Source organism: Megalobrama amblycephala, linkage group LG7 (assembly GCF_018812025.1).
Source record: "Megalobrama amblycephala isolate DHTTF-2021 linkage group LG7, ASM1881202v1, whole genome shotgun sequence".
In the NCBI taxonomy this organism is placed as follows: Eukaryota; Metazoa; Chordata; class Actinopteri; order Cypriniformes; family Xenocyprididae; genus Megalobrama; species Megalobrama amblycephala.
In genome coordinates, this window is record NC_063050.1 from 41,066,090 (window position 1) to 41,091,814 (window position 25,725).

General features: G+C 38.7%; 1 protein-coding gene across 2 annotated transcripts in view; it reads right to left on the minus strand.

The window, feature by feature from the left end:
• Window positions 1–20,957, minus strand: part of sorbs2a (sorbin and SH3 domain containing 2a) — a 68,079-nt gene extending 47,122 nt beyond the window's left edge. The window contains exon 1 of one of the 2 annotated variants that reach the window (XM_048197483.1): window positions 20,047–20,957. The gene's annotated coding sequence lies outside the window, so the exon portion shown is untranslated. The remainder of the gene's footprint in view (window positions 1–20,046) is intronic. The other variant, XM_048197484.1, reaches the window with a different exon arrangement.
• Between the last annotated feature and the right edge of the window lie 4,768 nt (window positions 20,958–25,725).

Below are 25,725 nucleotides of genomic sequence, written 5' to 3' on the forward strand. Positions count from 1 at the left end.
TCAAGTAATTTAATATGTAAAAATGCTAAATTTAATTTCCAGTCAGTGTTTCTCGTCATACACACAGACGCTAAAGCGCCCTCTAGTGCCTTTTCCTCTGGCGTCAATAGAATGACTCGCTTCAAGAGCCTGCCTAAATGACATTGATTAATTTTCATTCATTAAATTACTATTATTATTATTTTTACATTTATATTTTAACCTAAACATTAAATTTCTAAACCTTATAGCCTCTTGTTTAGCGCTCTAACATGATCGAGTTCCCGCTTGTGGTCTCAAAGTTTTATGTGAATAAAGGCCAAAACGACATCTAAATTACTGACTTTTTCATCTGGCTCTGTTAGGTTTTTTATATTGTTTTATATTGAGAAATTGTTTGGAATCAGAAGTCACTTTATGCCGTTAAAATTGAAAATATACCAACATGATGACAAAATTATACCCCAATATGTGATTTTCATGAAGACAAAATTCCCATGCCCTTTGCCTCAGTGGAGGTTTGACATGAAATATTTCTCAATTCTCATTGAAAGCAATGCGTACAGCCACGTCGCTGGACATTAACGCTTTACATGGCTCAATCCTACTAAAACCAGGGAGAAACTACATTTTCTCGCACATTTTCTTGTCATCAGCAGCATCCGCTATAACGGCAACGTAAACAAAATGGAAGGACAATATAATGTTAAGCGTCTATAATGGTTTTCTATAAGTGGAAAACGCTGAACGTTGAAAGCACGTTGCCTTGTTTAATATTCGACTGCTTGTCTGCATATTTTATTGGTCATTTAATATCGGTGTCTTAATGCATTAGCGTTTTCTTCATAACTGTGTTTTATTTTCTAGGAAAATGCTTAACGTGTTATTAATTGTGTTCATAGTGGGCTGCTTATAAGGTGTAGTGAATTTGCTCCTCCAATATCACCTACATTAAGCAACATTAAAGATTTTTCACGTTAAGCACGCTTCGCTGGACGCGTTTGCCGCCAGTATAGCATCTCTTGGACATGTGGCAGTATCGCACCCCTCGTGAGTGAGAATGGGGTGGAAATCAAGTCAAGACAAGTATTATCATGTTTCAGAGACATGGCTCTCGAAAGTGTGGGGGAAACAACAATTTTACAAAAGAAAACTTGTAAATTGACATTTCTTCGACTTTAATCTGTCCTTTTTTTAATTCTGATTTATAAAGATGCAAAACGTAATAAACAAAAATCTGAAAATAAGTCAATTTTTATTTTGTGCACATGAAATTTGTGTATTCGGTTTTAATTTTAATTTTCGTATTCACCATAGCATTAAAAAGTACAACAACCGTTCGTTTTTTGTTTTTCTTGACGTGGTTAAAAAACGTAAAAGGAATGGACTCAAAAGTGCACGGACCGGAATTCAATAATGTCTTTTTTAAAGAATTTTAACTGGAAAACAAGAATACAGATGAAGTAAAGACTTTTTGCAGTGCACTTACATGTAAAGGGAAGACCTTGAAAAAAATATGTGATGGAGATAAGGTGACTCTTTCTTCAAGGGAAAAGGTCATGACATGTCAGGGCCACTGTGGCGGGCACACTCGCAGACTGTCACCACTTGAGAGTATGTGTGTGTGCATGTGTATAAGTGTGTGTGTGAGTGCGTACGCTCCTATTTAAAGCTGTACAAGAAAAGAGCAGTAGATAAACTGCTTTAACTACCAGACTCACCTATCTGTACAGTTTTCATTCTTTGATAAGTTTGGAACAGGCAGTTATGTCTGGATGTGAGTTGCATTAAGTCAATTTTGCCGGTCACCAACCAAACACATACCACTTAAATACAAATTCAGTTAAATTCTGAGGGCAGTATCCTTCCATCAGAAGTCCATATATATCTGAACGCAGACATAGCATGTCTTGATTCCCATCCAAACACAAGATCTATCCAAATAAGGAAGAATTCAGTTTGTTTTGTCTCGGAGCTAGCTTCTGAAACAGTGCCAAGATATTTGCTTGGTACATATTTTTTGGGATATTTGTCAAAGCCTCATATCTTAAAAACGTTGTGTCAGGAGTTGCAAAAAGGAGTTTGAGGAGACTCTGGGTGGTTAAATACCAGCTGCTGTTGCTGGGTCCAGATTGCTCTCTTGGTTTCCCAACTGACCACAGATATTCTAGTTAACTGCAACCAGGCACTTCTGTTTCCCTGGAGCTTTACCCTTATGATCTCCAAAACAAAACAAGACCATAAAGGCTAATGAAACACTGCTGGTCCAAAAGAGTGTTTTCAGATAAATTAAATCCAAAATAATGATCTGCTACAGCCTTTGTCCCTGCTGCTGTGTTAAACTAAATATGGGAACAGAATAACCATTTAAAGTTGTGATTTACATTCTTTTCACAACTGTAAAGTTACTTTTAGGTGCAGTGCAAATCCGAATTTCTAAAAGTCAATATGAAATCAAAATTGACCCTATTGACTTTCTTACTGCACATCCCTGGTCTTATTGTGAGCAATTTGCAAATTGTCATCAGTGCACAATGTTCCAAATGGACAAAAACGGTGTGTCTTTGTAATAAAAATATAACAATTTACACCTGAATTTTCCTCTCCAATTCCATTCTAGAATGTACAGCCCACTTTTCAAAATTCAACCAATTCCTAATGGATACAATCAAGTTACGTCCTACATTTTTTGATATGGAATATCTTGTTTCACTCCTAAATGTGTTAGATTACAAAAGCAAAATGGGTCTAAAGGCCACTTCATGTTAAAGATAGTCAAATTAACATGTCTTTGATTGGCTCAGATGTTATTCATCCAATCTGATTTTAGATCTGAAATCTGTTACAGAATAGAATAGAATAGAATAGAATAGAATAGAATAGAATAGAATAGAATAGAATAGAATAGAATAGAATAGATCTGCTCAGTGTTTCATTGTATTTTCTACTTTCTTGCATGCACACTCAACACATGGCAGGGACTCTTGAAGTCACTGTACTGGGTGATATGATTATGTAATTCAGCATCTCCTCAGAGCATGTAAGGCCTGATGACATATTCATCATGATAACCTGTTACTCTTCACAGAGATGACAAAATATTCATGCCTAGGGTAAAAAAGGGATGATTTGAGGAAAAGGGAAATTAGGGAGCTTGGGGACAACAAAAGCATGTCAGACAGAGAAACAGGATACAAAATAAATAAGTACTAGCCCTGAGCTTTGGAAAATCTTTGAAAAATTTGCAAAATTGTATTATGCAGTAGAGGAAAAGGAATTAATATATTTTAGCAGAATATGAAGAGGATGAAAACAGGGAGAGAGAGAAGGGTGATTAACCAAAAGAAACCACAAGGACAGAGAAATTAGAAATTCAGTGAGAGCCTGTGGCATGCAGTATTATGTAAGATGAATGAGTTCCTTCGGTGTACGATATTAACAAAATTACTCACACACATACACACCACAGCGTAAACTTCATTAGGGCTCAGTGCTAATTGCACTAATTGCTGTGGTTTGTGTGCACCATGAAAGACAATAAGCGTTTGGCTCATGAAAGGAACATGAACAATATCTCTTGTATTCATACACGCACAGGATGGGTTTTGTGGTATGATTTATAAGTTGTTTTCTCATGGGGACAGAAATTTTGTCCTGACAGCATTAAAAATGTCAGGTTTACTATCCTTATGGGGAAAGGTTATACTATCCTTATTCCCCACAATGTAGGGAATACCTGGACCACAGACACACACACACATAAGCACCAAACAGAATACTCCACAGACTAAAGTCTAAATGCTCTTTTGCTCATTCAAAGACAATTATGTGCAAATCACATCTTTAATATGCTCACAAGTCACATAAATTTACATTTCTAATTCATTTAATTATATTCATGTGTCCAGCTCTGTTTATTATAATATGGCTTTAAATAATAGTGAATCGTAAGAGTCATATGGACAACGTGATGCTTTGGTTATCTCTTTAAGTGCAATTTCTATGAATCCAAAAGGTCAAATTTATGAAATACATAATGATTGCATTGAGATCAGTTCATAACAAATAGCATTTACTCTGAAAAACATGCAATACAGTGTTCCTGCTTTGGCAAAACACAAAGGTGTGAAATATTTTGTTGTCTTCTCAGCTATGTACTATGTACACAAACACTCCTTACTTGAAACTTACTTCAGATGTGAAAGTCCTAACAGTCACTGGACGGTACAGGCCATCACATGCTTAACTTCGATCATAGTAAAATGGGAAGACAGAGGAAGCCTGAACAAAATCACCTGCAATCCATCCATCATACTTCAGTCTGTGAATAACGTCACCCAGCCACTCCAGTCCAAATTCCACTGATACGATGAGTCTAAATATAAAGCCCTGCACCTCTGTCCTGTCTGAAAAGCATGCTCAATCATCTACAAAAATACATTTCTACAAGTGTTTGGAGGGCATACTTTTGATTCAACTGATAATACTTAACTACCGTTCAAAAGTTTGGGATCGGTAAGATTTTTTATTTTTGTTTTAAAATCGTTCTTATGCTCACCAAGGCTGCATTTATTTGATCCATAATACAGTAAATTTTATGAAATATTAAAACAATTTAAAATAAGTGTTATCTATTTTAATATATTTTACAATGTAGTTTATTCCCATGATGGCAAAGCTGAATATTCAGCAGCCATTACTCCAATCTTCAGTGTCACATGATCCTTCAGAAATCATTTTAATTCTAAAAAAATACTATTTTTTCAGGATGCTTTGATCAATCAAAAGTTCAAAAGAACAGCATTTATTTGTAATAGAGTTGAGTTACATATAGTTATATATATATATATATATATATATATATATATATATATATATATATATATACACACTATATTGCCAAAAGTATTAGGACACCCCTCCAAATCATTGAATTCAGGTGTTCCAATCACTTCCATGGCAACAGGTGTATAAAATCAAGGCATGCAGACTGCTTCTACAAACATTTGTGAAAGAATGGGTCGCTCTCAGGAGCTCAGTGAATTCAAGCCTGGTACCGTGATAGGTTGCCACCTGTGCAATAAGTGAAATTCGTGAAATTTCCTTACTACTAAATATTCCACGGTCAACTGTTAGTGGTATCATAACAAAGTGGAAGCAATTGGGAACAACAGCAACTCAGCCACAAAGTGGTAGGACATGTAAAATCACAGAGCGGGGTCAGTGCATGCTGAGGTTCACAGTGCACAGAAGTCGCAAACTTTCTGCAGAGTCAATAGCTATAGACCTCAAAATTTTGTGTGGCCTTAAGATTAGCTCAAAAACAGTGCGTAAAGAGCTTCACGGAATGAGTTTCCATGGCTGAGCAGCTGCATCCATGTAAAGCACTGTTCTCTGGAGTGACAAATCACGCTTCCCTTTCTGGCAATCCGATGGACGAGTCTGGGTTCGGCGGTTGCCAGGAGAGCGGTACTTGCCTGACTGCATTTTGCCCAGTGTAATGTTTGGTAGAGGGGGGATTATGGTGTGGGGTTGTTTTTCAGGGGTCGGGCTTGGCCCCTTAGTTCCAGTGAAAGGAACTCTTAATGCTTCAGCATATCAAGACATTTTGGACAATTCCATACTCCCAACTTTGTGGGAACAGTTTGGGGATGGCCCCTTCCTGTTCCAACTTGACTGCACACCCGTGCACAAAGAAGAATGGTCAAAAATCCCATAAACACATTCCTAAACCTTGTGGAAAGCCTTCCCAGAAGAGTTGAGGCTGTTATAGCTGCAAAGTGTGGGCCAACTCCATATTAAACCCTACGGATTAAGAATGGGATGTCATTAAAGTTCATGTGCACGTAAAGGCAGACGTCTAAAAACATATTTAAAATAGTTCATGTGAGTTAAGTGGTTCTACCTTAATTTTATAAAGCGACGAAAATACTTTTTTGTGTTCCAAAAAACAAAATAACGACTTTTCAGAATTATAGTGATGGGCCGATTTCAAAACACTGCTTCGGAGGTTTACGAATCAAACCAGTGATTCGGAATTGATTTTGAAATCGGCCTTTATGGATCTTGTGAGAGGAAGTACCATTGCTGTGAAAGCATGCCTCACTGAGTCATCGGATTTAATCAAAATATCTTAATTTGTGTTCCGAAGATGAACAAAGGTCTTACGGGTGTAGAACGACATGAGGGTGAGTAATAAATGACATTATTTTCATTTTTGTGTGAACTAACCCTTTAAAAACATACTAAACAATGCTTTATTAAAAACGTAAAAATGCTTTCTGTGATAGGTAGGTTTAGGGCTAGGGGTAGTGTAGGGGGATAGAATATACAGTTTGTACAGTATAAAAACCATTATGCCTATGGAATTTCCTCACTTTGATAGGAAAACAAACCTGTGTGTGTGTGTAGGTGTGTGTGTGTGTCCTGCATGCCCTGTTTGGCCAGGTTTCTAAGTATTCCCAGACCACTGAAACTCAAACTCACTGTGTTCCCTTTTGAGGCCTTTGTTGTGGTGAGAGCCACAGAGCTTAAACAAATCACACACAAACAGAGGAATGAGGAAGAGAGGGAAAATACACATAAAGAGCCGGTACACACAACCTTCCCATTTGTTGTATCTCTACTACACAAACACAGAGAAAGTCAAAAAATATGTTGGTGTAGGTTATCAAGGTTTTTTTTTTTTTTTTTTCAGAAAAATCAGACATGGATCAAACAGGATGCTGTATTCGATATTGGGTGCAGGTGTGCACATGTGTTTGTGTGTGTATAATGCTATCAGAGATCTCACTTTCTATGTACTTTAGGGGTGATGAGGTCAAGGTGACATTCCAGAACATACAGTTACATACTCCACATACAGAAATAAGACTATAGACAGAGACAGCTCTCATCTGATAGCATTTTGTGCTCCCAATGGACTTTCGAGAAAGTTCGTAAAACAATCTCAGTTTTACATTGTTTTGTTCAACTGAATGTGACAATGTTAAAATGGACTGATTTATGCAGCAATTAGTTCTCCTCGCTTTTCATGAACGAAGGCCAAAATTAAATAAAAATAATAATAATAATAATATTACTTTATGGGAACAAATGGTAAATATCTAAACAATTAACAGTGCATGCAAACAAGTATAGTTTATATCATAAAATGAAAGAATTTTCACATATGGGCCGATTTATTTTTAAAAAAGTCTTTTGGTTTTGTTTGACGTCTCTGGTCTAAAATGCAGGCTGACTTTTTGTGTTCTATTTCTAGGAATGTGTTGGGCTGGAACCACAACCTTGTTTTGACGCTGGCTTTATTCTGTAATCGAAAGAAAGAAAGAAAGAAAGAAAGAAAGAAAGAAAGAAAGAAAGAAAGAAAGAAAGAAAGAAAGAAAGAAAGAAAGAAAGAAAGAAAGAAAGAAAGAAAGAAAGAAAGAAAGAAAGAAAGAAAAAGAAAGAAAGAAAGAAAAAAGACTTTAGATGTGACTTTAAAATGGCAATTTTAGTCATTGTGGTGTTAAAAAGCTTGTCAAACTCATTAGCTATGTTTCCAAACAAAAATTCTAAAAACGTGCATAAATTGAGGCTGATATTTTTTTATCCAATAGGACGTCATGCACATAAACTACAATGGAAACACGTTTACCAAATAAATCACTCGATGTGCAACAAAAAACTCAGCAGAGAATGTGATTGGATAACTGGACTAACCAGCAAACCAATGTTATTGCACAGTATCTAAAATGTTGATTTGGTCATTCTGAAATGCCTGAGCCAAAGTCTGTCATCAAAATAGTTGGGTATAATTATCTCCCATAACATCAGGCATCTGCCTCCAATGCAAGATAACATGACAGTGTTTATTGTGTATCTGCCCGCTCTGAGGTGCAAATCATTCATGATGTAAGAAAAAAGAGCTGGCTTCTCCGATTGCAGCAACTTCCATTTCTATTACAGACATTTTCCACCAGTTTCCCAGAAAGTGATAATTTTGTTCTCTTTAACCCATGGGATAGAAACACTGCTTTATTCGCAAATGATTTATGCAATGTTCCAATTTTGTGCATAAGTTAAATTTGCAACTTTGGAAACATAGCTTTTGAAAACTGTATGTGAATATAAGTGTATTAGAAGCTCCCTGAAACAATTCTGACAACTGTGTTCAGTTGCTGTATGAGCATAGACTTCCTCTTACATATAGTAGCACAGACTGGATTGCTGCATATACTCCCTGGGAGACTTAATGCAGCTTTTGCAGCATTATGACTTGCACTGTGCTGACCTACTCACTAGTCACATCTCTGAACATTTTCCATTAAAAGGTGTACTTGCTCTTTAATTCTGACTTCAATGACTCAGTGAAAGTGTAAAGATCATTATTTTTTTCAATATCCAAGCCACTCAAAATCTATTGAGTTCCTCCTACATAGGCAGCTACCTTCTAACAGCATCCAAGTGTCAAGTAAACTCATAGTGTTCAAGTTAGAATGCTCTACACAGGCAGCAACTCAAACAGTGCTCCGCATAGACAACGTGACAATAATGTTCAATAGAATATATTGCTAAGCTAACAACACAATACTAGTAGACCTATCCAATATTTACCAATACAGAAGTACGCCATTTGCTGAGACATCCGATTCATTAGCCGCTATAAGTAAGTGCAGTAAATGGTAAAACAATTTGGATTAAGATTATGATAATAAATTACAATAATATAACAAATACCAGATTGAAACATAATATACACAACACAAATATAAGTTTTATATAATCAGCATTACTGGATTATCTAAGAATCTACCCCCATGCCTTTGTAGGTGCTTCATAGGTTTAAGAACAGAGAACATCTCTTTCCTTGATTCTGACATAATATTAATGGATCTAATCCAAAAATCAGTTTTTTGTCATAATAGAGATGTAGTCAGATACACGAAGAGACAATACCATTCCACTCAAGTAAAGATGCACGATCAGCACAACAATAAGAGAAAGTAAGACATGAGGGGAATAGAAAGAGACAGAGACACGGAGAACAAGCATGATCCTACCGTCATATAAATTCCACTCTCGCACTTATTCAAAAGTCAGGGAAATGTCAGCATGGCACTTTTCTGCTTGTCTTGAACCACTTTGATTCTTTATTTTAATTAGGTTTTTTTTTTTTTTTTTTTTTTTTTTCTGTATTCAGCCTTGTCAAGTCTTACCATCCAGAGCAGAGCACCACTCTGGGGAGACAGGAGAGTTAGACAGCAAAAGATAGGTGTGGTGAGAGAGAAAAAGGGAGAGATCAGATAGGTCTATTTTGGTAGTTGGACATGCTTCTGTGGTGGATAGAAAGTTCCCCTCTGGGGTCTGCATGGCTACACCTGTCATGTCTGAATCAGTGAGCCAACCTCTTCACATCCGCTGTAAGCGGCTCAATGACCTCAGGGAAATTTAACAAGCCATAAAGCACCTTAAAGTGTCAAGCGATTTTGCTTCACATTTAAATTATGGTCCCAAAGAGAGACTCTAATGTACAACAGGGCAGTTTTAGAAATGTGCATGACTTATCTACTGACCTAGCATTTAAGAGACATACATCACCACAGCAAAATGTTGTCTGCTAATGAAGAATTCAGGCTAATATGTGTGAATTTGTGTTGTTAAAAAAAATAAAATAAAATAAAAAATAAAGAAAAGTCTAACTTTTAATAAAAACTAGCAGCTGTTACCAAAAATTCCCTGTAAAAAAATATGGTAACAATATTTTTGGCATTACAGATATTTTGGTGATGTCACATTCTGCCTGTGTTTTAGCTGGACTTTAAGTTGGTGTTCTGTTCAGCTTAATGTCTTTGTTCATCTGTTGGCATAATGTTTTTGCCTTTATGTGGTACACCTGTGTCTTGATAATTATCTTGTTCAGGCCCTATAGTTCCCTGTGTATATATAGCCCTGTGTTTGTTTCAGTTATGAGAGGAGACAGATTTCCTCTCATGACTGGCTTTACTGTTTCTCATGTTTTGTTTCATGAATTCTTGTAGATGTGTAATTTTGAGTTCATTTTGATTAAAGAACTACATGCAATTAGATCCTTCCTTTATTTTTTCTGACAGATGACTGTATTTTATATCACTTTATCAATTTATTAAATATATGCTTAATATACCAACTAAATGTACTTGTCACGGGTGGCTGTTGCAAGGAAGCGCACGACGAATGAGAATACCAGGAAATAGTCTTTAACCCAACAATGAAAGCAAAACACAGGAAACAACCTCGTAATACTGACGAGACGGGACAAAGAACGGAACAAAACGGAGTACTTATACCAGAACTAAAGGAGGGAACTAATGAGTTAATTAACAAACAACAGGTGAACTGAATGAAACAGACAAAGTCCAACTGAGGTGGAAGGGCGGGGGCTCTGGAGTGGGATGTGGAACATGAGAGAAAAACAGTCCAGGGCAAACAAAACAGTCCATGGGGGGTAGAGGGAGGAGCCAGGAGCAGAAGGGGCCAGATAATGACCCAGGCCACAGCCAGTGCGATGTTCCAGAACAGAGTTGCAGTAAGGAGGAGTCATTGTGGAGACTTGGGCGAAGGAACAAAGGGTATGATCTCCTGTGACAAAGCTGGCCAAGGTAGAGACCCAGACGGAGCTGAAGAGACAGAGACCCAGGGTGACACTGCAGGTCCAGAGGTCCAAGGCGGAGCTGAAGGCTTATGGCACTGAGGCGGAGGCGGGGATCCGGAAGACTGCAGTGGAGCCAGTACGACCAAGGACAGCAGTGGAGCCATAGGGAAGGCGGAGCCCGGTGAAGCCGAAGGGGTGGAGGGCAGAGGTGCAACAGCAGCCCAGAATCCAGTGGTGGAACCAGGGTGACGTCTGACCTAGGCAGAAATGGGTGGACAAGGAAGCCTGTTGGAGCTGAAGGATGACGGGCCACGGTGGAACTGAGGGAGCATTGGGCCAAGGCATAGCCGATGAGTCGAAGGACCGAGTTGGAGTCTGGGTTTTTGTGGCTGGAGGCAGAGACAGTCGGGGACTTGGCTGGCTCTGGTAGACGTGGCGGGATAAGGAGGCTGGGAGGGATCACAAGGAGCACAGGCGACATGAGGATGGGCGTAACTAGTGGAGAAATAGAAGACTCAGGCCTTGGCAGAACCAGCAGGGGTACTGGAGAGTTCATACTGGGTGGGACCAGCGGGGTTAGGAGAAACTGGGAAATATCCTCCTCAAAGTCCATCAAAAAACTACCAGAGGCCAAGCATAAGTTCTTTACAGTGGCATAAGTTCTACTAGTGTGGGCGGGGTTTCCATCCATGCCTTTGAATTCCACCAGAACTCCCTCGGGAATGGGAGTTGTTGCCGACTCACACACCTGATCAGACGCGCCATTGGGCTCTGGCTACGGGGCAGTGTACAGTTCAGTTGTCTCGCTGGCACATTATCTGCAGCAGGCTCAGACTCCATGTCTATGGTGGAATCTGGCTGTAGCTCCGTCTGGGCTCTGGGTCAGATGGAGTGAGGCTGGTGGGCTCCGCGAGGCAAATGATTAACGGCGAATCGTTGTTCACCAGCACCTACTCCACAAACACAGCGAAATCCTCCTTAGGACTGTCCACTGGAAGGTGTGCCTTAGACTGCTTGCTCAGGCTTGTGTAAAAAAACAAAACAAAAAAACAAACAGAGCAAGTTTGGCATGTTTGGCATGCTAGATCTAAAAAGCCCTGGGTGTGTTCTTCCAGTGGATGGTCTCCCTGCTACAGGCAGAAAAGCTGTACTGCAGGGAGGTCTATGGTGTTGAAAAAATAAAAATTTAAAAAGAGGAGAAGGAAAATGGTAAAAAAAAATAAACTGTAAAGTCCTGTCTTCAGTCACTTGTGGCTCTTGCAAGGAAGTGCATGATGAAGGAGAATACCAGGAAATAGTCTTTAATCCAACAATGAAAGCAAAATACAGGAAACAAACACTTAACTCCCTTGGGTCGGCGGTCATGATACCACCTCGGTTTTTTTCTGACCAGTGTGAAAGAGACTCAAAATACTCTGTCAATGTTGCACATAAAATTAAGAGTTATACACCATTTTAATCTGTGGAATATCTTCTTTTATTTGTATACACTCAGAGTAAAAACAAAATGTTGTGCTTTTTGTAAAATAAAGAAAACTAACATGATGCGTGATCTGTTGTCTCTGATAGTTCTCAGAAAATTAAGTGTAACTTAGTGAATATTAATCACAAAAAAATTAGACTTATGTCTAAAGAAACATTGAAATATCAGGTTTTAAATCGTGTAAGTCAAATCGAAAACAAAAATTCTGTGTTTATGTAATCTGTATGAAAAGAGACACAAGTCAGACACCCGTGATTCAGCTCATTATCCGCTAATGCGGCCACGCCCACAGAGCCAGCTCTATTCAGACGCAAATTCTGAGGCAATACATGTATACATTGTCTCAATCGTGTATTTATTGTCTTGAAAAGTGTTTATCTGTATGTTAAAGCCATGGTTAGTGATCTCTGGAAGCCTTTGTTATTTCCTGGAATGTCCTGTTCTTCTTTAGATTAATTTGTGGACTAAATGTGCACAGAGTGCCCTCCGGCTGCAAGTATGAATTGAACACAGTATCCAGCGCTTATAGTGATGACAATAAATATTGAATAAATATTACTCCTCTGTATAGAAAATTGACATAAACATATGAGAATCCATCAATATTTCTCCAAATGTGCATGCTTTTAAGCTAAAAGGCTATATGAAATGCCATAGAGGTAACATAATTGTTCAGACACTTTGCATCACAGAAATGCATTATATTTTAAAGTATATAATAGAATACCATTATTTTAAATTGTACTAATATTTCACAGTATTGCTGTTTTTTTTGTATGTTTGATTTACACCATGATGAGCTTGAGACATGATCACAGAGGGTTTTATCACAGCCTTCCTGACTGAAAGGCCTCATTATTATGCAAGTCATTACAGATCATTATGTGATTCTTTTGTCATCATTATTCATGATGATTCACACCTCCACGCATACTGTGTTTCTTAACAAAAAGTGTCTTACAAAAACTAAATCAATATATTGTTATATATGAACGAACAGGATAATTTTTACATAATTTTGAAGCAAAAACTCTAGTCTACAACCTCCAATACCCAGAAGTCTTGTGAACACAGATTTATTTTTAATTTTTTTTGGCTTTATTTCAGTGACTTTTTTTGTTTTTTCAATATCCACGCATAAACGTTATTCCTTCAAAAACACAAACATGTACATATATGTTCCTCACATATTATTGTAGCCTAGTTTGTGCTGAATACAGTGTAATGACACTTTTTCCATTAATATGTTTATGAACAATTGAAAAAAGCACAAATGTCAGGCTATGTCAAAACTTCTCCAGGGCCCCGAACATCCTCAGAACCCAGAGGGTTAATAGTGATAAGACAGGACAAAGAACAGAACAAAACAGGGAGTACTTATACCAGAACTAAACAAGGGAACTAATGAGTTAATTAATGAACAACAGGTAAACTAAATGAAACAGACCAGAAACTAGGGCTGCATCTGAAAACATAACAATTGCTGCCTTCGGAGGACGCATTCCAAAGTAGGAAGGCATCAAGGCACATCCGAATCCAATGTTAGCTTTACATTCTGTCTCTTGAGATACCTTCATCTTATCAATTTTTAAAGGCAGCATAGATGTATTCTCGCTGCCTTTGATATCCCACAATCCTATGTGTTCCATTCAGTGACAGCAGAAAAAGAAAGATGGTGCTCTGAAAGTGGACCACTAGGAGGCAGTGTCCGCGGTCATGTTGAGTATCAAAACAAAAGCCGAAGAAGAAGCAGCTCGTCATTACGTTATTACGTATCTCGTACGTTGTCAGAGAAGCTTACAAACAGAAATGGCAGAGAAGCGGCAAATAGGTAATGACTTTTGTTGCAGTTTGACTGTATGGGCCTTATTTTAACGATCTAAACGCAAAGTGTAAAGCACACGGCGCAGGTGCACTCAGGGCGTGTCCAGATCCACTTTTGCTATTTTAACGACGGAAAAACGGTCCGTGCGCCGGGGCGCATTTTTGAAATGGGTTGTCCCTATTCTCTTAATGAGTAATGGGCGTAATGTTCAATAAACCAATCAGAGTGTCATCTCCCATTCCCTTTAAGAGCGAGATGCGCTCGCGCCATGGCGGATTGCTATTTACATGGCGTACATGCGATGAGTCAGTTAATATATATGTGTGTGTATTGGCACGATTGTTCAATTAATTAGCCGATTTCGTTCATCATTATAAGTAGTAATAGGCTGAATTGAAAATAGGTAGCCTAATTCTAATACACGCAATGACTATTCATCATTAAATTTTTATATTTATGTAGCCTACACAATAATATTCTTTTACACTGTAATCCTTTTGTTTTTAATATTTGGCATGTTTGTGTGATGCGCATCCCTGTGTAATAAGCAAAGTCAACGCGCACTGTGGACGTGCCCAGAGGCGCAGTTTCTACCAACGCGCTCTAACAACAAAATATTGCCCCATTGACTTTAGACTTTAGACCAGGTTTGAGTTGGTCTATGGCGCAGTCTATTTTCAGCTCCTTAAAATAGCAATGCGCGGGCAATGCGCCTGAACACACCTCTTTTTTTAGACCAGCACGCCCATGGGCGCACTAACTGGCGCAAATGCATTTACTAATTTAAGGACGTGGCGCTGAACGGGAAAACGCGAACGGCGCCGGACGCAAATTAGCAAACACACTTGCGCTGCGCCTTGCGTCGCATTGCGCCGGGTGTATTATAGGGCCCTATGTGTCCTCTGAAACAGATACAGATACAAATTTCATTCATAGTGAAGTTGAAAGTGCTCGTTCTTCTCCGAGTGCTCCGCGCCAGTTTTTTGACCCGAGGGATGGGTTCTAGCAGACCAATCAGAGTGCGGTCCGCGTAGAATTGACGCGTTGTTACATTTTTGAAGAGGTGCACGTCAGGCTACATCTTATGCTACGCGTGCTACACACAGCCTACGCCGTAGCTACGGCGTACACTTGACGCAGAAGTATAAATCAGCCTTTACACTGCCTCAGAAGTCTGTCCGAAATGAGGTACCTTCGTGTGCAAACTCTGCCTGCAAAGTCATTGTCTATAGGGTAGCGAGGCAACAAGTCAGCTAAGTTTTCGAATGCAGCCTAGGTCAAGACAGGAACAAACGCAATGGAAAAAAGCATACTCCTGACAGTACTAATAACCACCATAATGATGACTCAAAATTCTTAATATGTCATCTTTCCATAAACTGTGGTCAGTACTATAGATGGTGCATAGTGTCATACACACAACAAAACACTAAAATTATGCAATAAACATCAACTAAACAATGGTAATAAATTTGTAATGAATTATGATATTAATATATTGAGTTCTAGAATCTTAAGTTCAACAACTATATTGTAGTGCTCTTAGGTCTGATGTTGTGGTACCAAACTGTCATTTAAGGTTATGTAACATATCTCATAGGATTCTATAATTAGACGTAATAATTATGCATGTGAAGTGAACTTAAATCCACTCCAAAACTCATTTGCTTAATCATTTTAAACAATGTTGGAGAATGATTTCAGTTCTGTTGCCTAATTTGCTGTTTTGCCCTGGTCAATGCACAACTGATTTAATAAAATATTTAATACATTTCAAAAACTTTTTTTAGCAAAAAATAATGTCCATTATTTATATGATCAGTCAATGTGAGGTGTAGAGAATCAGACATCTGTAAGTAGGTCGGTGTGTGAGTTTAGTCTGAAGTGATGCATGACATGACCTTTGATACAACGGCCTGCTGGCTGGTCAGCTGGATGAAAAAGGACGCGATCACAGGTCCTGTACATGCCAAGGATGACTATGATATCGCAACAAGCTGCAAATTGATACTATGCACAACAATGATGTAATGGTGAGAACATGTTCCAGTAGCCTGATAAAACTACAGTCATGAACAATACAAATGAGAGCTGTTCTAGAGAAGAGATTACACAGATAAAAGACAACAAAGTATGGCTAAGAGGAAAGCTGATCCTAAGCCACTGATTTATGTTATTTAATTTACATCATCAGTTCACTGGAGAACACAATACTCTGACACAGCATTCTTAAAACTCCCCCCCCCCCCCCCAAAAAAAAAAATACTGCCAAATCATAAGCTTTATGCAGCAAAAATGCTGAAAACAAGATGGTGTAAAAGACCACTGCAAAACCATTACTGAACTTGTGTTTTATGGCCAGCAAAAAAAGTTCTTAAAATGTAAATATCAGGCTAAATGTGTATGGTGTATGTGTAAATTAAAAATTATATTTAAAAATTATTTAACTGAACGTATCCCTGTTTTCACAAGGGAATCACACATAAGTGCTTCCATTACATCATTAAACTATTACAAATGCTAACAGTCAAACATTTACACATACACTATTAAATGTCTACAATTAAACAAACTTAAGTTCAAACACAGTGGAGGGAATAGATAGACATTACCTCTGTTGAACCATCTCAACACTCAATCTATTATCACAGTGAATACGAGCTAAACATTCCTGACACGGAAAGTGAGAGGTTATAAAAAGCGTTGCTGTTGAGTAAACACATGTATAATCATATATCTGTGGGTCGATACAGCAGTCACTGCTACTGTATTGCCACATGCCCTATATATGGCAGCACTATATGGAGATGATAAATGGAATGTACAACTAAACATCTAACCAAAAATCAGAATGCTCTGGACCACATTTACCAAAATCATTGTAAGTGTAGTAGAAACCATAAAATCATCTTAGCCTTATGGCCTGTTTCCCAAAAGCATCATAAGTACAGTAAGTAGCACTTAAAATCACCATATCTACAAGTTCTCTTCAGTAATGTGACAGAAAACTGACAGAAACCTGCATGTGACTGCAAAATTACACCTAAAATGAATGTATTTGAGGTTATGATGCTTAGAGTTTATGCAACGCACAATGCCAGGATAGGTCTGTTTATATTTAGTTTAAATCTGAACATGTATATTTTAGTTTTAGCTCTTAAATGAAAGTTATCTGCCAGGTATATAAATATGGCTCATATAAAATGCATTCATAACCTTGCATAAGAAAGCTCTTAAGAGTCAAGATCAATTATTATCAGCATGCAAGGCCCAGGTTTGTCTGAAAGCAGTGATCCGAGCATTTCCCTTGTCTCCACTAAATATGTTTCTCAGTCCTACAGATACTGTGGGCCTATAGAGTAATCTGCAATTTATCTGGCACTATTCTAGGGATCTCTACCCAGTAACATTAGACAAATGTACACAGGCACCTTGGCTTCAGGCATGTAGATCTCATCACACAAACACTCAGCGTTGAGTTGCTTTCTTTAGCACTTCACACCTTTTTGACATGGACACTGCATGTGTCTGTCTGTCTGTCTGTCTGTCTGTCTTATTGAAGTTCTGGTCTACACAGTCCTGCAAATTATATTCTCATTGAACATGCCAATTTAGGGCAGTTTTATATACAGCACTGAGTTCATAAACTTTGAGAATAAGCCATAAAACCTGCATTAAATATGAATGATGAGGAATTAAATTTAAGTAACTTCAGAGAGAAGTTCATTTGCCTCAGGAGTTTCCCTCCCAAGCTGCTTTTGACAGTGATTGAAAGCTTCCAGTTTCATGTGTTCTAGATACTTCAGAAAGGCAGCCACTAGATTAGGGTTGCAAAAAGCATCTTTATATAAAAGTTATTCAAGTTAATGTATTGAAAATCTTTACAGTTGATTGATTGCATAATTCTGGAACTGCTGAGCACACACACATCTCTGTGTGTGAGGTCAATGGTGTGATCTGGCATGACCTTTCCCTGCTAGTTAATCTCCCACAATGAATGTGTAATACAGATGAAGAGAGAGGGAAGGAAATCCAAATAGCCTCTTTAACATCATTACATCATCCTATACAATATCGCACAGATCTAGTTCACAAGAGATTAAAGCATCTCTATTCTCTCTGTCCTGACACATTAACATCCTGTCCCTAGGCCATAGTCGGCTCATCAGATTTGACTACAGAAACATCACCATTTAAACAAGAAATTTAATCTGACTTCTGCAGTGAGTTCATCAGTACATACACCATTTGAAGATACTACTATTAAAGGAAACAGGTTTGTAGAAATAAAACATTAAAGGGTTAGTTCACCCAAAAATGAAAATTCTGTCATTACTTACGCACCCTCTTGTCGTTCCACACACGTAAGACCTTCGTTCATCTTCAGAACACAAATTAAGATATTTTTGATAAAAATCCGTGTGGCTCAGTGAGGCCCTCTATTGCCAGCAAGATCATTTCCTTTCTCAAAGCCCAGAAAGGTACTAAAAACATATTTAAAACAGTTCATGTGACTACAGTGGTTCAACATTAATATTATAAAGTGATGAGAATACTTTTTGAAAAAAATAACGACTTTATTCAACAATATCTAGTGATCGGCCGATTTAAAAACACTGCTTCATGAAGCTTCGAAGCTTTATGAATCTTTTGTTTCAAATCAGTGGTTAAGAGCGCCAAAATCTCATGATCGTCATAAGTGTTTTGAAACTTCAATAGTTCACGTGACTTTGGCATTTTGATACGCACTCCGAACCACTGATTCAAAAGAAAAGATTCGTAAAGCTTCAAAGCTTCATGAATCACTATATTGTTGAATAAAGTCGCTATTTTGTTTTGTTTTTTGGTGCACAAAAAGTATTCTCGTTGCTTTATAATATTAAGGTTAAACCACTGTACTCACATGAACTGTTTTAAATATGTTTTTTGTACCTTTCTGGGCATTGAAAAAGGAAATGATCTTGCTGGCAACGCAGGCCTCATTGTGCCATCGGATTTTAACAAAAATATCTTAATTTGTGTTCCAAAGATGAACGAAGGTCTTACAGGTGTGGAACGACAGTAAGTCGTGAGTAATAAGTGAGTAATAAATGACAGAATTTTCATTTTTGGGTGAACTAACCCTTTAAATATTTTTTTAAAAAGTAAATACTTAAATTAAAATATAATTAAAAGTACAAAAATACATATTTAGATCGTCATTACCTCCACCGCTTACTGGACCTCACTAATGATCTAGTAATGACAAGCCTCTTAATTGTTATGTTAATCAATTAAGCCAAAGGATCTTGGCGCAGGATTTTGGGACACAAGTGCTCTTTGTTGTTGTGGAAGGTCATGCTAGATTGAGTTACAGGTAATCAGTTTCACTCTCTGCACAAACTCAATTCACAAGCCAAAGCATCGGAATTAGGACAAAACCGACACAATTATATACTTCTGACTACACTTGTCGGGTCAACTATTACAACACATCACAGAGCGAAACATCTTAAAAGGAAGCTGGAATACAGCACCATCCAAATGTGCAGCACTGCTACTGTAACCAGTGCCATATACTGCAAACTGAGAAGCAGCAGAGAATAAAAAATAGGTGATGAGAAAGTGTTACAACGTCTGATAGCTGTACAGTTTGTTTTGAGGTCATCAACCAGGTCATAAACAGTTTAGCTTAGCTTTACATATAGTCTTTCCATTAAAGGGTCCATGCTGTGCCTCTATAATGCATGCATGCTCTATAATGTTCTGAAATCTCCATTTGGAATGATGAGCTTCTGGAATGTGCAGCTTAATTATGTATCTGAAATGCTCTGCCTCCATCACTAATATCTGCCTTTGAAAACTGACTCTAAAATGTTGTGCCTCTGAAATCTGCCTTTGGAATGCCGTTCCTTTAGAAATCTGCAGCTTGTATCGGGAATTCTGTACCTCTGAATTCTACATCTAAAATAGCTACCATCTCGAATATACTGCTGTTTTTACTTTGTCGTTTGTCTCTAAAATGTTGTTTCTGTACTTTGTCTTCTAAATATGCATCTAAAATGTTGTTTCTTAAATCTCTCTCTAAAATGTCCCTCTGTAATCTCAAACTCTGCTCATTCCATCTGCGCTACTTCTGTGTGTGGCCGTGAAACAAGCGTTTCTTACCCTGAGTAATAAACACGCATATGGAGTCATCCACCGCAGTTACACACTAACGCGCCGCATGTAAGTCCATCAAAGTCAGAGACGAGAGAGAGAGAGGAGGTCTGAATCCAGACTGAAAGCGCACACCTGCTCCGCTCGGTTCTTGTCCGCTGTGCCGACTCGAGATAAAACGCGTGAACGCGCATGGACTATGCCACTGCGCGGCACCACCCTTTCCTCTTGGGTCAGTGGCTCTCGTGCGGAGCGGGAGAGCTATTGGAATAGCATTGCGGTAAAACTGTCTCTTTACACATGACGAAACACCTCTCGGTGTCGGCTCCGGGAAGAGGAGGAGGAGGAGTAGATGGGTATGCAAGATCACATTCGTTTTGCATACTCTAAACGACGCGACGCTTGCGCGCGAGAGCGCTTATGAGCACGTCACGAACGCGAGGGGCTAGTCCTTAATAGAGACTTTATCCAGACATAATCCAATCGTCGCTTGTTTCTCAGGGAAGAGGAGTATTTTATAGCACAGCCTATAGAGTCTGCGCGCTCATGTGTGAGATGGAGAGCAGCGCCGCGCATTGGTCCTTCGCAGGTTCTCAGTAGTCATGGCAACCAGAACACTTCAATCAGCGTGCGGGCTCAGGGGAGCACAAACTGTGATGTGAGATGCTGAGGTCACCTCTGCCACTCAAGGGCAAAAGCACCGCATTGAATGTTGTATCATTCTCTTAAATTGGATGAAAAGTAAGTGCAGAGTAGAACTGAGAGGCATCTCAGAATATTATTGCTGCCGTTTGACCTGCCACCAATGTAGGCCTACTAGTCATCTATAGGAATGTGGAGTTATTAACAAAGGATTCCAATAAACCATATTCCACGGGGTGAAATGCAGGTTCTGACATGATTTCTGGCAGTGTGTGACACCACATTTAAACAGTATGTTATATATAAAATACAATAATTTTCAAATTAATCTTTTATTCTTGTTTGATGCAACGTTGACATTGACAACAATGTGTTGGCAAACTGGTATTGATTGGTAAATTGGGACAGTATTTAAGTAATTTTAATAGAGGGGGAATAAATTCTATTTGTATTTCACCATCAAATAAATATTATTTCTAACCCTATTCAGCCTAGAGGATTAAGACTATATGTTATGTATGCATGCCCAAGGCTTGTTCTAGTAGTAATAGTAGTAGTAATGTTTATTACTAGTTATTATTATTATTAAGAAATACAGTAAAGGGGAGAAGGCCAGGACAGCAGCCAGGAAAAATAAATGAAATCTAATTTTGCAAATCTAATAAGATTATTATGCATTTTACTGATTACATATACAATCAAATATTGCTGTATTTAAAATAACTAGTTGTCCCACTTTATAAATGTGTCCCAATTTGCCACATGTCTAATAAACTGGACATTACAAATATTATGTGGATATGCACAAATGATGCCATCCCATAAGTAGTGAAAATTTTTATGAAAGTGCCATTGTTACCATTAGGTAAAGCCAGTTCATTTAGACTGGAGGATACCACATGTAACACATTTTTTACAGTGCAAGTAGTGCACATATTAAACAAAACTCTACCAAGGCTCCTTCTGCATTATACACACACACACACACACACACACACACACACACACACACACACACACACACACACACACACACACAGTAATATATTATTCAGTGGCAGCATGGTGGGTTTCCCTACAGTTTGACCCACATATTAAAACACCAAGTCATACAGCAGCCCTCGCAAATACAAACCTACCAACCCAAACAAACCTCTAAAATGCATAACCAGACAAATAAATTCACAAAGCATTCACTATAACACTAGTAGTCAATTTACCCTCAGAACCCCTGTGGGTTATAAGGCCTGAAAGCAATGGGAATACATCATTCAGAGCAGCTGTTAAGAGGAATTTTAATAGTTTATCTTATCATGTATACAGGATTTAGAACAGAATGGTTTCATCGTTGCCAGTATATAATTATAATGTCACAGCCACAGAGAGGAGTCTGAAAGCTAATATTACACAATGCATCACATTGTATTTTTTCTCATTATCTGGTCAGATTTGATCATTACCTATTTGACATGCAAAATAGTACACTTAACTTGTTCTTACATATGCTAATGCATAAGAAATAACATGTTTATTGTTTTCGATTTTATTAAAATGTTATCTTATTGGAAAATATATTTGCATAAATAACACTAAACAAATAACCAAACTAGTGTAACGGTAGTGTTTTCTCTGGTTGATATACAGTGGATATAATATAATATAATATAATATAATATAACAATAGTATAATAGAATAGAATAGAATAGAATAGAATAGAATAGAATAGAATAGAATAGAATAGAATAATAGAGACTTTGGCGAATTTAGGGTTTTATGGCAGAATGCCATGCTGTCATGAAATTTTAAAATGTTTTTCCACAAAAGAGATTTAACCACGGTCTGGTGAGATTCTGAAAGACAGTACATGCAGGACAGCTTTGTCAGGTTTTCATGTTATTGTAATATATTAACTTCACATGCATTTTATGGCATATAGCATGGGACTTGGCAGTTTTTACAATTTCTAAACTTTTATAGAATATTTTAAATATGAAAACATTGAATCCTTTTAATAATTGCAGTAAGAAGCAATAACAACAGAGTGCATTTACGGTGAGATTTCAGCTCTGTCACAAATGCCCCACTGTACTGTTATGCTGCTGTGGAGACTCAGTCTCAAATACCTCACATCAGTAACACCTCTGGCTACTGCAGATCAAAGATGTCCAAATATAATCTCTTCACTCACAGCTGACCTTTGCAATAGAATTTGACTCTACATTTGTGTATGCAATAGTGACCATGAGCATGTTTAGTCTCAGCAAATAGCCAGGTCTCTTGGTTATCTGAGCTGAAAAAAAAAAAAAATATATAAAATTTTATTTTTTATTATTTATATTATATTATATAAACACACACACACACACACACACACACACACACACACACACACACAGAACAACTTTTTAACTTATCTACCTCTAGGTGCATTTCAGAGTTATACCATTAACGGTTTCTGAGAGTGTATATGATTTAATCATGCTTAAACAGGGTCCCATTAATTAATGTTTGTAATGCTGGCAGGAACAAAAGAAATGGCAGGCATAGAGCGGATTTATGCACAGGGTTTAATATTGCAAACAAACAAAACAAACAAAGAACTAAGAGCTAAGGAACACAAAGAGCTAGGCAACATAAGGAACAAAAGAACGCAGACAATCTACATGAAACAGCAAACAAACACTGACTGACAAGGAACAAGCAAAACACAAGGACTATAAATACACAAGAGTAACAAGCTAACAAGACACACCTGAGAAAAATCAAGACTAATCAGAGGAAACTACAAACTACAAACATGGCACTAAAAACAGGAAATACAAAAAAAAGTCCTGACATGTGGGGAACATATAACACCCCACACCCACCCCTTAAGAGTAGCTTTCAGATGCTCTCTGGCAAACAAAACCAGAGAGCCAGGGATGGAGGGCCAGGCCCTTGGAGTGGAAGAGGTCCTGGAGACTGGCAGAGCAGGGAGCCAGGGCAGAGCGGAAGGATCAAGGAGCCAGGGTGGAGCAGGCAGAGTGGGGAGCCAGGGTGCAGGAGCAGACCATCACAGCAGAACTTACGGAGCAGGAGACCACCAAGGTGGAGCAGGCGAAGCTGAAGACCACCACGGCCAAGCAGGTGACCAGGGTCGAGCCAGCGGAAGGGGAAACCACCATGGAGGTGCACAAGGAGCTGAAGAGCACCAAGGCAGAGCAGAAGGCCATCAAGGTGGAGCAGGCAGAGCTGGAGACCACCACGGCGGACCAGGAGACCACCACGACAACAGGTGGATCTGAAAGCCATCAAGGCGGAACTGAAACAGAAATTTTATTGACAGTCTCACTGGTCGTAACAGCGAGCTCAGGAAGTTCAAAGATGGCCTCCTTGGCCATAACGGGACAGGCAGAGAGTTCAGAGACGGCCTCCTTGGCCATAACAGGGCAGGCAAAAAGTTCAGAGATGGCCTTGTTGGCCCTGACAGGGCAGACAGAGAGTTCAGGGTAGGAACACCACCATCTTGGGAAGAGCTGTAGCGGCTGGTGGGAGGAGCTGTAGCACTGCCACTGCCTTGGGAGGAGCAGGGGAAGTGTGTGTAGACTAAACACAAGATGGCGGTTGCCATCACAAGAGGTGCAGCCGACAGTGGATAGACCTTTAAGACCACCAGATTCAGGACCACTGGATTAGAAGCACTGGGATCACCAGACTTGGAAGTGCTGAAACCACAGGACTTGGAAGCGCTGACATCACTGGACTTAGAAGCACGGAGACCACTAGAATTGGAACCTCCAGCAACATTTTCACAACCACACATGCTGACTTCATCGGAGGGTCCGCCACCTTAGATACCAGTCCCAAACACCTCAAGAGAGCCTTTGTTGATTCTGGTAAGGCGGCCATGACAGCTGAGGACTCTGGCGTGACAGCCATGATATGAGGAGACTCTGTTGTGTTGGGTAGTGGGAGTAGGCTTGTGCTCTATGTCCATGGCACGTGAGTGTCCAAGTCCTCCTCCACCTCTTACAGAGCCATGTACTGCACCAGGTCCAGCTGGAGTTTCCCCTGGTATCAGTCAGCATTATTATCACCTCATCCCAAGAAACAAGATGGCAATACCTGAGAAACTCAACAACAACAACAACTCCAGAATTTTGATAAATGGAGCACAATTGCTCCTCCGAGTGGCTGCTTACTGCTGCTATATCCATTTCATGGGTTGGTCATTCTGTTACGCGGTGACAGGTAAGAGGAGAGTTGAGACTAGATCCAAGTAGGGGTACAGATACCAAAATCCAAACAAGAATCATACATCAAACCAAGGCTGATGAAAATCCATGCAAAAACACCAATCCAAACCAGGCAGAAGAAGACAAACGCAACAGTTTTACTAGAGGGATGTGAAAACAATGACCTACAAACAAAGACTGAAACACAGTTGTATATATACAAAAGATAACAAGGGGCTGACAAGGGACAGGCGAGGGCAATTAATCACTATGCATGGGAACAAACAAGGGAGTTAGGGAAACAAGCCAAATACAGGAACTCATGCTGCGTTCATGCCATGTCGAAATTACCATAGTCTCGAGATGTCAACACATAATGTTCTGTTCAGAGCATTTCACATCCTCAGAATGGGAATTATGCATTTCTATCTCAAAACTATCAATGCCTAAATTAATTTGCAGTGGTCAGGTGGCACAGCAGTCATGTGGTACAAGTAGGAGCTCTCAGAAAATTCCCTTCTTACAAGCTTTAATTATGAGCTCTATGAGAAAGTGAATGCTTTTTACAAATTGAAATCTCGTAATTATGGTAATTACAACATGGCGTGAACACAACATAAACACAGGTAGTGAAACACTGGAACAATGCGGACAGAAAATACGTATCAAAATAAAAGCCCTTAAACACAAAACAGGGGAAACAACAGAGAATTTGTTGCAAAGTTAGTTAATGCAATGCATTAAATAACATTAACAATGAGCAATACATTTGGTACAGTATTTATTAATCTTTGTTAATGTTAATTGATGATACAACTGTTCATTGATAGT